Raw genomic sequence first — 17398 nt, forward strand, 5'->3', positions numbered from 1 at the left:
TGACACAATTTGCTTTTTAAATTCCGCCGGTTTGTCCGAATCAGTCAGGTTGACCACACATGCAAGCCGATGCCGATGCGACACAATCCGATCACGTGTGCCAAAAACCCGGGGCAATTCAGGGCAAAACGGAAAACAAATACGAAACCCGACGAAAATGAGGCGTTCGGACCATTAGTAAATGTGCCCCTATACGTTTCCTGGTCTCTCCATTCCATTTAGCGTATATATATGTGTCTACAATGACCGATTCATGTTTTCCTTTGTAGCGCTTTCTCTTACAATGTACATTGGGTTTTGTGTTTCCCAGGGTTGACAGAGCAGCACAATTCGGAGAATCCAGTGAATTGCTGAGGATATTAAGCACGCAGTATAAAATTACGCCTGAACAATGGGAGCCATTTTGAGCCATACTTTCTCACAGCGCTAACTTCTATGAGGTCCAGCTGCTTGTTTTGATTTCAGACAGTGACTCAGAGGTCGGAAAGTTGGACTAAAGACTGGGCAGGCACGAAATCTGGCAGCAAAAATTGTTGAAACCTAATTTAACCTTTGCGGATACTTAAAGGAACGGTTAGCTGACGTTTTTTTTTATTATTGGGTCTGAACAAAATGTTCTCTTTTTATAAGAGACCAACTTTTTGATTTATTGTTTTTCTATGAATTCAGGAATATGATATAACGGAGTAGGATATTGTATCTTTCAGTAACGATTAAAGGGATGCCCTTGAGAGCTAACCGAGGACAACTTACATTTAGAAGTAGCGTCAGTACCTTCCAAAAAAATAAAAGGTATACAAGATATTTAAACTTGAAATAGGGAAAATGTATCTCTTTGGTGTGGCTGATAACCCACATCAAACATAAGGTATGCAGTTTATGGACGGAACTAGACCTTCTAAAAGTAGCTCGATGTAATCATCCTTCCATGATGGAACGGTAGCCTTGTTGGCCTTGGGTGGTCTTTAACTGGTCAGACATTGATACAGAGATACCAATATATAGATAGGTTCCTTCCTTCCAGAGTAGAGCTATGTGCATATCTTTCCTATGATACATTGAGCTAAAAACTGGATCTTCACAAGGCAAAGTAGAACTTGCTGAGATCTATTGTTGAAGGATAAAGGTGACCCTAATCTCTTAACAAGGTCAACACAGTGGGGCACATTTACTTACCCGTCCATGCTCGTTCCCCGATCCTGAATGTCCGATCAGAATACACATCTGCCGCGATTCAAGAAGATCGTGCACCCGATTTCCTGCATGTGTCGCTCCCCGCTCAGGTCCGCCAGAATTCACCTTCTTCTTGATGGTGTATGTAAGTGCATGATCTTGCGACACAAATCAAAAGTTAAATCCCGCACTCAGTCCGCCCCCCGATTTCTGTCGCATGAAAGCCAAAATCCGCCAAAATCCGATCGCGTGCGACACAATCCCCTTCTAATTACCTGTCCCGGCAGCTCGATCCCCAAAAAGTCGGAAATGCGGCCGCAGGACCCTTAGTAAATAAGCCCCAATCACTGCAAGAAGCTGTAGGGGAAATGGCAACTCCCACTAGTTAATGTATTCATGCAATTCCAGGAAAAATAACACAGGAACCAAAGTTGCAAGTATGTGTCACTTTATTTTGCCTTTTTTTTTGATTGACGTAAACATTATACTGTAACTAAAAATGCAGGAGTCAGAAAATAGTTACATTTACTGTTGTCTGTAAATCCCAGTCCCAGTGACTCCTCCGCCAATGCCAGGAAAAAGAATAGTATCTGTTCTTGTCAGTGATTTAAAAGCCATTATTCTGAATGGACATGCAATGGTGCGTTGTGAAGATCCAGTGGGTTAACTTTAGAAGCACCAAACAAACTTTCCCAAATGAAACATATAACATTAAGGTCATCTGTATATTTGGTTTTATCCAAGGACCTCCATTGGCTTTATATTGCCTTAAAATAATTTTGACTGTACAAGGATGTGCAAGTTTCCTCAACTACTAATGATGGCCTCCTCTTAGGCTTCATGCACACGTTGTATGATGCACTCAGGCCAGGGCATAGCATACGTTCAGCTGGAGGAGTGCAACACAGCCGTACAAACTGGAAAAGATAGAGCAAGCGCTATCTTTTTCCTGTCGGTGTCTGGTACGGTGGACAGTAGGTCCATTCATATGGATGACCGATTGGCAATGCACATCTATTTTTTAACGTTTTGTTCTATGTTAGAACTTCTTCAGAGACAGGATTGCTGGTGCGTAGAGATGGAGAAAAGAAAGTCAGCCCAATTGGGATAGATAAGTATTGCGGCACACTGAGCGTATAGGAAGCAGTCCTGCCACAATACATAAGAAGCTTATGTATCCCAATTGGGCTGACTTTCTTGTCTCCATCTCTACGCACCAGCAATCCTGTCTCTGAAGAAGGTCTAACATAGACCGAAACGTTAAAAAATAGATGTGCATTGCCAATCGGTGATGCTTCAATAAAGAATACTTGCAATTGAACTTCTACTGAGTGCTGGGCTTCTACGATTTATTGAGACAAGGATTGGTATCCTACTCGTGCACCTACTACATTTTTGTTCTGAATGTTGGAGTGACGTATATTAATGTTCTAACTACATTCATATGGATGGATGCATTAGCCATTGAAATGAATGTGGCTGTATGATTCCTGTACCAAATCGGTACAGGTTGTTATACAGCCGAAAATTCCTGTTCGCGTGCAAGGGGCCTTATTGTGATGATAATCTCTATAGGCCCTCAAGTCTCCTGGGCCTCACCAAGACTGTACCCACTGAGGTTATGCAGCTGATTATCTCATATAGACATTCACCTAAGGCCAAACTATATGGTCCCAATGATTGCACCACATCATATCGGTTATCAATATCCTGAATCAGCCCTGACACTTGGGTTCCCAACGGATCACCGGGTCTGGCTAAGTCTAGGGCCGAGAACAAAAAGAGCATAGCTGAAAGAACAGCTTTGTTCTCTATGGCAAAGGGGCTGTCTATGATTTCAAGGGGCGGCTTATTGTACTTCTCCGGCTCCAGGTAATCGTGTTGCAACCGCACTAATAGTCTTCAGCAACTGAGCCTGATCTGAATTCCCAGGAGATCATGGGACCTGCTTCGACCAATATATGGCCTCCTCGGAAGTGACGTCACACGGTCCAGATAATTTCTGCACAACTCCTAATCTGCCCCCAGGTGCACACATTACATAGAGCTATAGTTGTATCATACATATACCAGTGTATGTTGGTGACATCCCGGTCACACTGTGACATTGCGGTGATATAATGTACTCTGGGTTTGCATTGTAAAACCTTGTGCACATCCACAGCCATCCCCATGGAAAACTTAATGACTACAGAATTCTGCTGTTCTGCAAGTAATCACCTTCCAGAATGTGCAGAGAGGGAAGGAAACTATGATACGCCTCAAGGACAGCGCCATAGCCAGAGACAGAAGTGGCACTTGGACCCTGAGGCTCATGGGTTACTCAGGCACAGACGTATAATGGTATCATATATAGCGGTGTTATGATGAGACACTAAGTTCTGCGCTAACACCAGGTACTGTTATCTCACTCTACCATATGGTGGATGTATCACATATACAGAATGTGACGTTAGAGCCCAGGTATTACATCTAAAACGAGTCCCGAAAGCCTCGGGCTACGCCTTTCTTCTCACATATAGAGATAACCATGTACCGAGCTGAAACACAGAAACAAAAAACTGCTGTTGCTAACCTAAATTTTTTTACAGAGACCCAATGAGTTATCATAGATCCTCACCCACTGTTCTCTCTAATTTTCAGAGACTAATTTAGGCATGTGCTGTTCCCAAATAGGGATGGGTTTTTCAAAATTAAAAAATAGATGTCCCTTCTAGTTAAGGGGCCAGATTGCTCAGTTTTGAGTAAAGCCTACTTATATCAAAAATATTCATAATCATCCTCAGTTTTCTGTGGATTATCAGTTTTTTAAAAAAAAATACAAAAATACAATATGGCTGTCATTACAGCTTCCACAGTGTCACACATTAGACCTGCTTACTCAGGAGTCTATGGAACGTAAGATTAATCTTTATAAGAATCAGGAGTCATTAAGTCAGGACTCGGGACTTCCTGTGATGTCCTGCATCCTGGTTTATGGAGGAGGCCATGCAGTCATTACTGTCTGTATGCCCTCCTCATCAAAACTATTCCCATATCAGTGGTCAGAGGGTTTGAGGATGTCTTTGGCACTCCCTTCCAACCACTGATGTGGGTGGTTATGATGGAGGGGGCATACAGACAGTAATGACTGCATGGCCTCCTCCATACACCAGAAGCTGGCAGGACAAGGGATGTCAAGGGAAGTCCTGCTGCCTGGGGGTCACGTGACCCATGGCTCCTGGTAACAAACATCATCCTTAAACAGGGTCTTATATGTACTCTATTAAAGCTTAGTATAAGTGGCCAACCCCTGATATACCCCATTGTATATCATATATTTTCGTGTCATGCAAAGGGTAAAATGTCATCAATAAGTAAGTATAATACATGGTATGGGCTGTCTGAACTTCAACATATGATCATTTTGTAATGGACATTGATATCCTGTATGTGACCCCCTATTGATGACTAGTATATGCCCCTTTAAAATAAAAGTTTATAAAAGAATTACAATGAAATTCACTGTAAGAAACTTCCCGATAAGGAAGCGATGAGAGCGCTTCTCTCTTGCATCAGCGTCCTCCTGGATCCTCTCCTCTATAAAGACTGGTAATATTAAAAGCGAAGCGGGGAACTCCTCCAACTATAACATAGAAAGGTCTCGCCTTAAGACCCTGGACTTCCTTTCTGGCGTTTTCATAGAATGATTCCACAGTCGAGATTTGCTTCTTGACCAGCAGATGTGGGACGTGTCTGCGGTTTTCCCCCTCCACAGTAACCTTATTGTTCGGAGACTGCAGCCAATTTATGAAAAGAGAAGAAATGTTTATGTAACTTGTAACTTGCTTCGCCTCCTTAGACAGATTTTTTTTTATTTTGAATTTTTTTTTTTCATGGAAAAAGGCCAGTCCAAACATAGCTTTTTCTTCCCCTCTGGACGCAGATGTTGTGAAGAGAGGAGGAAAAAAAAAAAACCTTCCTGTCTAGATACTTTAACTAACAGCTTTTCCATTTATAGAAGTTGTTTGCAATTATTTAGGTCAATGGTGTAAGGCGGAGCGGCCTATGATTACATGTATGAGCTGGGATACAACTTATTCTCCTCTCTCTGCATGGCCCGGGGCTCTAGAGCCTATAGGAGATGTGACCCATAATGGAAGCAAATTAGGGATTGTATGTGCACAATTATGCACCGTGCCGGTGTGAGCCGCCCTCGCGCTGGAACTGTATTTTATACCGCGCTGCTGTTCCCTTTGTAGGGGTAGGTTGGCTTTGACATTCACAAATATACAGGCGTGGGATCTATTCACTGGAATGCTTGGGGGATTTTTTTTTTTTTGGAACACCGCACTTAAAAATCCACTTCAACTGTGTAGTTTATTTTTCTGTCCTCTTCGCACATGTCCTGGCAGAAGCGGTAAACTGTTTAGCAGTAACATGGATATGAGGAGAGAAAAGGGAAAAATAGTTTGTGATGGTGACATTGGTTGGCGGGCCTGTCTTTATAGGGCCCCTTGGACCTGTCCATGTGCATAGCATACAGCCCGGTTCAGGAGGGGCGTAACTACAGTGGTAGCAGCAGTAGCAGCTGCAATGGGGCCCGCAGTGTCAGGGGGCCCCAGCATCCAGGATATTGGGTGTGTATATGCTGTATATCTGTATATGGTATTGTATTGTATGTATATATGGTGTGTATATATACTGTTTGTGATTGTAACTCACGTGTGAGTATGCGAATATGTATATTTTTTATTGAGGACACATTCAGAATTCTGCTTTGGGGCCCAGCCTCTTCTGGTTATGCCCTTGGAGGGGAACGCTTCTCCCCCCTCCACTCTCCATTGGAAGCTACGTGGCTGCGACCTAAATCTGGCGAAAGATAGGGCGTCTTGTCTTTTCTTTAATGGCCGCACCACAGTAGACAGACGAAAAAAATGTCCATGTACAAGGGACCTTACTCTGTGGCTAGATATTTGCAGCTCCCTTCAATGGGTGTTACTGATGGAGGTATTCTGATACTCCGAAATTAAGGATTTTTGCCTTTTCATACCTTTACATCTTTACTACTTGATAGATGTGGGTCACACCTCTGGGACTTGCACCAATCTCAAAAACTGGGGTGTCACGCTCTCCATTTAAGTCTAAGAAGGAACCAAAAATAGTGGGGGGTGGGTTGCCTGCTTTGATTTGAATGGAGAATGGGGCTCTTGAATTAACCTCCACTCTATTCAGCTGTAAGAGGGGGGTCAGTGAACCCCATTTTTCAAGATAAAAAAGCATCTCTAGCTCTGGAGAATCGGCACATTTGTTCCTTACAGTGACCAACCAGTTGTGTCCAATAGGCACCATGTAATACTATATTTCTCCTGCGGGGGCACTGCAGGTAATTTGATCAGTTGCTGTCAGCTTTACCTTTAGATTACACTGATCTGTGGGGGACTCAATACATAGATCCTTAGTGAATAACATATCGTTGGCGGACAGGGATTGTCCAACATATAACAGGGAATGTTAATATTTCTTCTTTTTCCTAATTTGATTGGAATTGGTTAATTTTTACTAGTTTTTAACGTTTTAGTTTTATTATATTCTTTTGCTCTTTATCATATTAGATGTTGTGTAATATCAGTATTTTCATTGAGGCCATAATGCAGTACAAGCAAAGGTTCATAAAGGACATAAGAGATCCATATTAAAGACAAATTTTGTGTTCCTATTGTCTAATGTCATGTGGTTTTGTGACTATTAGAGGGAAGCGTTTCCATAGTAACACAACGATCTGACTGACAAACGTTGACAACTCGTAACATATAATTTGGGAATCTAAAGCTTGGATGCAAAGATAACTTATTTATGTCCAAATTGATCTTCTTTTACCTGGGGTGTAGCTTAAGGTCCCCGATAACACTCCTAAACAGGTCCTGGTGTCGGAGAGGTTTGATAGACCCATCACTAATATAAAAAACAGAAGATGAAAGGAGACATTATAATTCCAAGAGCCACATATTCTCACCGTATTCATGTCTGACGTGCCTCCAGAATATACTGAAGCTGTGGCAGCATCATTGATTTCACGCACATGCACTGGATGTCCGGCGCATGCGCGGTGATGTAGAGTTGTAGTGACCTACTGGCTTCACTGGAGATCTTTACATATGTCAGGGGCAAGTATAGGCTTTGCTTTTATCACCCCTACAAGGCTTCCTGGACAAATCCGGTGGCAGGGGTAACCAAAAAAGTGTACCTGGCCTGCCCCAGCTTCTGGTTTCAGCGTTGTTATGGGCTCCTGGCCTCCGGTACTTCCAATATTGGTGGCCAGGGGGAATCTCAGGACCTACTTTAGACAAACATTGGTCTCAGTGGTGCCCAAGATGCTACCTCCTCTCCTCTATGTTGCTGAGAGTCCTGAAGACTGAGAGACCACCATGATGCTGGAACCAGGAGCCAGAGTAGAAAGGATTTATGGAAAACCCCATCTTTTGGTAAAGTTTGACTGGGGCTTCCTTGGGCCCACCAGATAAAATTATTCCAGAGATGCAACCCTCATCAGAAATTAGTCGCCTTAAAATGAAGTTGTCTTCTGCTTGAACTCCATTATGCGGTTGGGCCTACTGGTTGATCCTGTGGTACTCTGGAATAATAAATCATTGCTGGTGATCTAGAGTTCTGAATTCACCTCAAAGATTCCCTTTAAAGAGTTTTTGCTAAGTTATTACTTGTATATTGTTGAGGATCCAACCATCGGGATCCATACTGATCACAAGATGGAGGTTTCTTTGTCCCACATCTGAATGGAGAAGTAGTTAAGGTAGACTGGTGCCAAACCACAACTTATCCCATATCCTGAGTCTTGTCTGGTTCTGATGTTAAGGAGTTGTAGGACAACTCTATGGCAGGCCTTAATCTAATGGCTTCTTCTAAAGATAGGTGTGATGGGTCTGACTATCATCTCCCGGTACTTCCCCTCTTATGGTTCCATCTCACTTGGCCTTTGCCTGTGTTTTCTTTGTTGTATTTTGACCTGGAACAGTTTTTGCCTTCTGATTGATACCCACCCAAGTTATTTCGACCATCTTGTCACCTCAGGAAGAAATGTTATGAAGAGAACCTTTCACCAACCCTGATGGGTCCATTTTTAGTAAATACCTATTCTTCCTCAAAAAAATCTGTGAATATATTGACATGCGTTACCAGGTTTTGGGACGTATCTAGGGATACACCCCTTTTAGAAGATCCAGTCGCCAGTTTAAATATTCTGGAATTATTTAATATGTTATTTTTGGGTAGGGAATTGGGATATTTCCTTAAGGAAGAGGCGATTCGGCCATTTTGAAACCAAAGTACTGTAGAAATAAAGTCAAAGACATTAATACCACTATGTCACCTTAGACAATCCTCTACCGGGGTTAGGGGCCCTCAGTCATAGTTAACACATTGACCCTTATTATCCCGCCTCAACGCTAATTGACTGCAGTTGAATGAACAATTCGCCTTCGCGGGTGAAGCAGCCCCTTTCATGTCGCGCACTTCTATCATCAGGGTAAGTCTTCCGTTGCGTAAGCCAGATTCAACAAACAGCCCATGAAAGCAGTTTTAAACCTGTCAATGAGGCATAACATCTCTCAAAGACACCCCGTTACAAAGCCAGACTGTGTCCCGCTCTGTACGGGCATGTTTATGGTTGAGGTAATGGTATGGACTTTTCACAAGAGGAAGTGGTCAAGTGGTTTTGGAGATGATTGTAAAATCACACAAGCGAAATTCAAAGCTAAGCCGATAAATCTGAGGACTCCTCTATGGAAAATGGAGTAGGAAAGGTTTACATAAATGTAGTCATTGGCCCCGTGCCTCTGTATAGTCTGAACTTCTAATAGCTTTATAATTTACACTGGGGGCACTGTATACAATATACAGTACTCTATGTAGGAGAGAAATTCCACCATGTAAGGAAAGACTCAAGTATTCCCACCCTGGAGAAGTAACGGATTGTCCTGAATTGCACTTCATCATCTACCGGTTTTCAATGATCGACAATGTTAGAAGAAGATAGTAGACGGTCCTAGAAACCTCAGTGACCATAAGAACAGGGGTACCTGGTTGGCATATGCTGTATTCATTCTCTTTTGGACTCCTGAAAATAATGGACTAATAATTGAAATGTCTTTGGGAGTCCCATAAACAGAACAGAACTTCTACACTGACTGGTCACTCCGCTCAGTCAGAGGTACCACTGGTCACTCCACTCAGTCAGTGGTACCACTGGTCACTCCACTCAGTCAGTGGTACCACTGGTCACTCCACTCAGTCAGTGGTACCACTGGTCACTCCACTCAGTCAAAGGTACCACTGGTCACTCCACTCAGTCAGTGGTACCACTGGTCACCCCACTCAGTCAGAGGTACCACTGGTCACCCAACTCAGTCAGAGGTACCACTGGTGACTCCACTCAGTCAGAGTTACCACTGGTCACCCCACTCAGTCAGTGGTACCACTGGTCACCCCACTCAGTCAGAGGTACCACTGGTCACTCCACTCAGTCAGAGGTACCACTGGTCACTCCACTCAGTCAGAGGTACCACTGGTAACTCCACTCAGTCAGAGGTACCACTGGTCACCCCACTCAGTCAGGTTTCAGAAGTAAAAGCTGAGCTCTGATTGGTGGTGATGGCCAATAAAGACCGTTTTACTGTGAGACTTTTCATCAATACGTCTTGCAGTATTGATGGTCCGTTATTGTATTTGTTGGCGGATCTATCATGATTCTTATGACCCAATCCTCCTTTAATGTGCTGAAATGCAAACAGGATACAGCTATGTACTTAACACATGACATATTTCACCTTGGAGTCCTACCAGTTCTGTAAAATCTATTATCGCCAGGGAACAGATGGCATTGTTTTACAGGGAGGATGGCGCGTTCAGCCAACTTTACTTCCAGACAAACTGAAAAAAATCTAAAAGCTCCTGATGTGAGACATGAGAGGGGTTCAGTCATTGTCTGAGGGCTTACTCAATTCACGGGGCACGAGTTAATAGTGGATATTGTATTTCATCGGTTATGTTTAATTGGTGGTTGTAGATATGGGCAAACCTTGTGCCAAACCTGTGCTCAGATATAAAATCTCTTTACGCTAAAGAACCAAAGGTCCTCCTTCATTTCCAGAACTTCATCATTCTGTAACGTTTGTCACATAAGATGAATCCATTGAGTTCTGGTAAGCAAATTTAGTCAAACCATCCTAATCCATCAAAAGTCCATGTGTGGCGACATAAATCCCTTCCTCAACCACCAATATGTCCTAATGAATTAAACCATGAACATTTTTGGAATGTGGACACAAACTGACTGTGGCCTTCAAAAGTTGGCCATACTCATGGTTGACTTTTACATCTGTGGCTTCAATGAGAATAACCGTTTTTGGAGTTGATACACGACTGACCAACAACATCTTATCAGAAGACATATGAAATGTGAAGACATTGGGGCACATTTACTTACCCGGTCCCGTCGCGATCCCCGATCCAGACTGTCTGATGAGGATGAAGTCCGGCGCGGTTCACCAAGATCTTGCACCCGACATCCTGCGTGTTACGCTTCCCCGCTCAGGTCTGCCGGAGTTCACCATCTTCTTCCTGGTACATGTGAGTGCTTGTCTTGTGACACAATTTAACATGTTAAATTCTGTGCATTGTCCGAATCTGTTGGATCGTGCGTCGAAACACACGCCCAACCCGATTTGTGTCGCGTGAAATGTCGACGGAAGCCCCATTGGTTCTCAAGACAAAATATTTGCATAGACCTTTAAAGTGTTAAAGGCTGCAAAGAGTTGTAGGTTGGTATAAATGATGAATCGTTCCCTTTAGTGGTATCTAAAATTCAGACTGGCCCAGAAAATGAACCCAATGAAGCCTCTGGTGGCTCCAGGCTTTAACTTAGTAGTGGCCCTAGAGATACAGCAGAAGACAATTTAATTTGGAGGCTGGTAGGTTTTGGCTTTGAATTTGGATGATGAAGGGTGAGCCCCCAGAATAATTTTATCTGGTGGGTACAAGGAACCCCAGTCCTATACTGGTGCAATATGTGGATATCTATATTAGATGGTCCTGTATGATGATTCACCCGGTAGCTTTTAGATCTTTACTCTTAGTCTTAAAAAGGTTTTCTCATGCTATATATTTATGACATATTCATAGGATATGCCATAAATACATGATAAATGCAGGTCCCGCCTCTAACTAGAGAAAGGGCGCCCACAGATCCTCCCTTCCCCGTTCAAGTCAATTGGAGTGACAAATATAGCCGAGTGTATGGCCAATTTTCGGTGCTCCCCCAGTGTCTGCACATGTGTGGCAAACTCTCCATTCATCCCGGCCGTGGAAGGGGGTCATTGGATCTCTGTTCTCTTGATATGTAACAAACATTAAAGGGGTTGTCTCGATTTTGATTTTCAAAAACAGCTTCTCTCCTGACTGTGGATAATGCTTTATATTGCAACTAACTAAGGTACAAACCATGGTCAACTCTGTCACTGTTTTTGGAAGAAAGCAGCCATGTTTTTCAACCCCTTTCAACATGAGAATACTCCTTTAAGGTTATTGTTTGTCTAAAATTGATCAAACCTGAAGATTTCAACAAAAACTATTGTTAGACTTAACAAACGGATAACTGTAATCACTAATGGAAAAATCATCCGATTTTAGGAGACCATTCTACCTAAAGTCTATTTATAGCATTGTATTGTCTCTTTTTAAATGAAGACCAAAGCTGCGGTACCAGACACAACCCACACAGTCCCTTTAAGAGACCAGCAATGAGATGCTTTAATTGTAGCGTTTCTGTTCATATCCGGGACCTTGACAATTCTAGGACAAAAACCTTGTATGGTTTATTCATGTAGGAAATGATCAGCTTTGGTTATATCATAGGGTTAATGAGAGGTGTTTGTTGTTTGGTGGACGTCCATTTTCCATCGGGAGAGCGTAAGAAAGAATGGGACAAAAAGAACGGAAAGACAGGAACCTCGGCTGACTCTGCTACAGACGGCGTGAAGGTCGAAACATCTGTTCACACAATGTTCCCTCATACCCAATGTCTATGAAATGTCTTATTATCTCTGTACCTCGTTCTAAGCATCGCCAGTTTAATAGGGGTTTCCAGAACTAAAGAGCATGGCTAAGAGCAGGAACATTATATGTTATGTGCCGAAACAAACACAAAAACAGCCAAAAATTATATTTTCAGTGGTACTTGTGCGCAGCTACTAAAGACCGAGGGAATTGTAGAGGGAATTGAAAGGTTTTCTTAAAAAATGTCAAGTGGTCTCTGTTCACAGGAATTTTAGAGCCCCTGTTTAGGAAAATTTGTGGATCTCCCATTCCCTAGGTCCTTTACTTTCCCATCTTATGTTTAAGACGTGGTGGCCCCAGGCTGTAAAGAGATTGTGGTCACAATGGTCTAGAGATTTTAATCAGATGTTAAGTGCATAAAAACAGTAACATAACACAACTAAACATAACTGAACATATTACATGGAGACAGAACCAAAACCAATCTTGCTACATAGATACAGAAAAGGAACCAAGCTTTCTACATAGAACGTAACCAAAACCAAGATTATTACATAGAAAAGTTACCGGAACCATGATTACTATACAGACACAGAACTAGCACCAAAATGACTACATAGATACAGGTCCAGACCCAAGATATGTTACCACAACTAAGTTAACTACATAGATACAGCACCGGAAACAAGCTTACTACGTAGATATGGTACAAAAACAATGATTACTACATATATAAGTTCCAAGAACCAAGGTTACTAAATACATACATTACCCGGACCAAGCATACTACATAAAAACTGCAACAGTACCAATCTTAATACATAGACACAGAACCTGAAACAAGCTAAGTGAGACAGACAGCCTCATACTAGGAAAACATGGAGAATCAGCACAGGGGAGATGCAGAAGATTTTTGCACTCATGTGTAGTATCAACACTTACTGTAAATCTGGTGACAATGTATTTACAGTGCCCACACAGTATCTAATATAATACCTGTGCTTTTGCAAAAATTCACCAACATTTCTAATTTTCTCCAGTGTTCTCCGAGTTATCACCTGAATCCAGATGTGAAAGTTGCAACTTTTTTTTTACATTTTTTGTGCATATTTTGGTGCAAATCTACGGCAGCCCCTGACCAGGTGTAGAAATTATCTTAGAGCTGATTGCAGAATTTGGAAACTTTTTGCAATTTTTCTTTTTAAAAAGTCACAAACTCACTAAAGACCAAACGCCACTTATGATACATGTGTCCCAATCAGGGGCGTAATTACAGGGGTAGCAGCCATAGCAGCTGCTATGGGGCCTACAGTGTCAGGGGGCCCCGTACTGGGTGTGAATATGCTGTATGTGTGTATTTGTGATGTGTATGTGTTCTAAATGTGTTTGCATATGTGATGTATATATCCTGTATGTCTGTGTATATGATGCATGGGTGTATATGGAATTCTCTGTGTATGTGTATATAAGCTGTATGTGTGTATATATAGTGTATGTCTGTGTATATGGTGTGTATATACTGTATGTATATGTTTTAAGGGGTAATTGGGGTTCGGATTCAGAAATCCGCTAAGGGGCCCTGCTTCTCCTAGTTACGGCACTGCTCCCAATGAATCAGCCATGACTGGAGTGTTCCTATAAACGAACACAGCAAATGTTTAAAATATTAAATTTTCAGGACCCCCTCACCCCACACCTAAATTTTTTATTTCATTTGGTCTAATATAAAAACATTAAATTTATTAAGACATTCTTAACATCCTTGTCAGTGGAGCCGATCAGGAGATCAAACTTTGCAGAATTTCAACCGGAAACCATACCCAACCATCCTGTATTGGGAGGTAAGTGTCATCACATTGCACCTCCTGCCCTGGGACATACGGTACATATCCCATGGTTCTAATCTATATAGGTCCTCCGGGGGCAGACAGAGGTAAATGTAATGATGAAACAGGGAGGCAAACCATTAGCTCCCTGCTCCACCATTAGACTTCTGACCCCATACTGCAGCTGTGAAAAAGTTTACAGTATTTAGGTGACGACTTTAAATCCCTAAAAATTGTTTATAAATCTTTTTTTGTACATTTTTTTTCTAGCGTTTGTCACCCCTGGTGGGTAGGTAGCCTGACATGTCTGCTCTGATCTATTTGCTTTGTTCTAAATTCTGCGCTGCCATAGCGGACTAGTTTCTATTTAAATGATATCTGAATCACTTGTGGATGAATAATTGAAAAAGAAACCCTTTTAAATTAAGCACCTGCTGAGCAACAAAAAAGGGGAAAAAAACAACGAAGAAAATAATTCTGGCGGGTAGTTTTTTTTTTCCAGATTGCGGAATGCCTAATTGCTTTGTTAATGCTTATTTAATGTACTGTAGATCAGTTAAATGGAGTGAAAAATTACAAAAGACGATTAATGATTGCAATTAATCTTTTGAAATCAAATACATTTGATACAGAACATTCTGAGAGTCTGCCGGCGGCACGGAGAAGAAAGGCTGAGCGGGAACAGCTAGGCCCCGATCACTGTGCAGAGACTGTACAGGGACCAATCCATCTACTGATACCCAATAGTGACAAATAACAGGTGTAATTACAGAGGACATGTGCTGCAGAGAGACCTTATCCTAAGATGGGGCCTACACAAGGAAACGGAGCCTGGACTAGAGTGCTCTGCTCTAGAACATACACACAGTGGTGTCATAGTACAGGGATAATACACACAGTGATGTCACAGTACAGGGATAATACACACAGTGATGTCACAGTGCAGGGATAATACACACAGTGATGTCACAGTACACAGATAATACACACAGTAACATAGCTCCCAACCGTCCCGATTTTGACGGGACTTTCCCGTTTTTCGTACCTCTGCCCCGCGTCACGGGCAGCTATGATATTGTCACGGATTCTCCCCCCAGGTCCCGCTGTGTCCCGCTGCTGTGTCCGCATAGTAAATACTTTGAAAGTCTGAACTCACAGTACAGAATGGCTTCTACAGACATCGGAGGGAATCCTTTTCAGAGAAGTGTCGGGCTTAGCGCAGAGCAGGGACCACGTCATCAGCTTCAGATCTGTCCATATATGGTCACTGCATCTCCTAGGGTTCCCCAGAGCAGACATCGGGCAGGGAATCCTTTTCAGAGAAGTGTCGGCTTAGTGGAGAGAGCAGGGACCACGTCATCAGGTCAGATCTCTATCTGTCCATATATGGTCTCCAGGTCTTCCCCAGACACAAGCTCTTTATATAATTAAATTAAATAAAGTTTTGGCCCAGGCTGAGATTCGAACCTGGGACCCTGTGCACTGCAGACAGGAGCTTAACTAACTGAGCTATAAGCCCAGTGATACAGAGCTGAGGATTTCTGGTAAGTAAGACATGTTATCAGCCATTTACACTGTGACACAGACTAATGCACTGATATATAGAGAGGGATCTTCTCAGAGATTATTATTGTAATTATTGAGACTATTATTATTATTATTATTATAAATTTTATTATTATGGAGATGATTATTAATAATGGTAAAAATAATAATAATCATCTCAATAATAATAATAATAATAATAATAATAATAATAGTAGTCTCAATAATTACAATAATCTGAGAAGATCCCTCCCTATATACCAAGGCAGTATATAGTTCTTAGTTACCAAAATTCTCCACTTGTTAATCACAGAGGTTATAGCTCAGTGGGTTGAGGTGCTGTGTTATTATTGTACATGGACACTGCAGGTTCTGGGTTCAAATCCCAATGAGGATAATATATTTTTTTTTTTTTAAATTATGATTTTTATTATTTTTAATATGGCTAAAATTTGGGGCGTGGCCAGGGAGTGATTGGGGGTGTGGCTTAGGGGGTTCGCCGCGGCACGCTACGCGTGCCGCCATTTTGTCCCTCTTTCCTTTTCCCAAATGTTGGGAGGTATGCAGTAAGGTCACAGTTAAGAGATAATACACACAGTGATGTCACAGTACAGGGATAATACACATAGTGATGTCACAGTACAGGGATAATATACACAGTGATGTCACAGTACAGAGATAATACACACAGTGATGTCACAGTGCAGGGATAATACACACAGTGATGTCATAGTACAGGGATAATACACACACTGATGTCACAGTACAGGGATAATACACACACTGATGTCACAGTACAGGGATAATACACACACTGATGTCACAGTACAGGGATAATACACACACTGATGTCACAGTACAGGGATAATACACACACTGATGTCACAGTACAGGGATAATACACACAGGGATGTCACAGTACAGGGATAATACACACAGGGATGTCACAGTACAGGTATAATACACACAGTGATGTCACAGTACAGGGATAATACACACAGGGATGTCACAGTACAGAGATAATACACACAGTGATGTCACAGTGCAGGGATAATACACACAGCGATGTCACAGTACAGGGATAATACACACAGTGATGTCACAGTACATGGAGAGCAGCGACACATGCAGGAACTCGGACCCGAATCCTCGTCAGACAATGCACTGTGATGGGACTGGGTAAGTAAATCTGCGCCCATGTGTTTCTTTTACCTGATCCCTATCGGACAGTATAGGAACATTCTCCACTCCGCACATCTTGGCTCGTGGACTCGCCGCTCACTCACTCTTTACGTCCATCATATTTTTTTCTCACTAATCAGATCCATCTTACTGTCCTCCTGTCCAGAAAAAGCAAATCCAGAGGCATAAAATGATCCCGTCATTCCGGGCAGAGCTTGGAAATTCTCCAGTTCTTGGTCTTGGCAAGAAAGATTTCATAAAGTGGACACAACACAAGGTGACTGGGTGTATACTTAGAAAAACGGGCCTTGTCAGTGTGCATCATGGAAATGTAGTGATAATAAAACCAGTGGTACTAATGGTGGTCTAGGGATTCATGGTAGTAATACTGTGGGTCAAGGGATTAGTGATAGTAATACTGGTGATCTAGGGATTAGTGGTAGTAATACTGGTGATCTAGGGATTAGTGATAGTAATACTGGTGATCTAAAGATTAATGGTAGTAATACTGGGGTCTAGGGATTAGTGGTAGTAACACTGGTGGTCTAAAGATTAATGGTAGTAATACTGGGGGTCAAGGGATTAGTGATAGTGATACTGGTGGTCTAGGGAATAGTGGTAGT

At 42.2% G+C, this 17398-nt stretch overlaps 1 long non-coding RNA gene across 1 annotated transcript; it reads right to left on the reverse strand.

Annotated features, from left to right (window-relative positions):
* Positions 1-4411: 4411 nt before the first annotated feature.
* Positions 4412-16916, reverse strand: LOC140120415 (uncharacterized). Its single transcript, XR_011853774.1, has 4 exons — positions 16806-16916; positions 7033-7107; positions 6206-6296; positions 4412-4949 (listed from the first exon to the last, which is right to left on the reverse strand). It is a non-coding gene; the product is annotated as an uncharacterized lncRNA (long non-coding RNA).
* Positions 16917-17398: the final 482 nt, after the last annotated feature.

The sequence above is a fragment of the Engystomops pustulosus genome, chromosome 3, assembly GCF_040894005.1.
Source record: "Engystomops pustulosus chromosome 3, aEngPut4.maternal, whole genome shotgun sequence".
NCBI classification, from domain to species: Eukaryota; Metazoa; Chordata; class Amphibia; order Anura; family Leptodactylidae; genus Engystomops; species Engystomops pustulosus.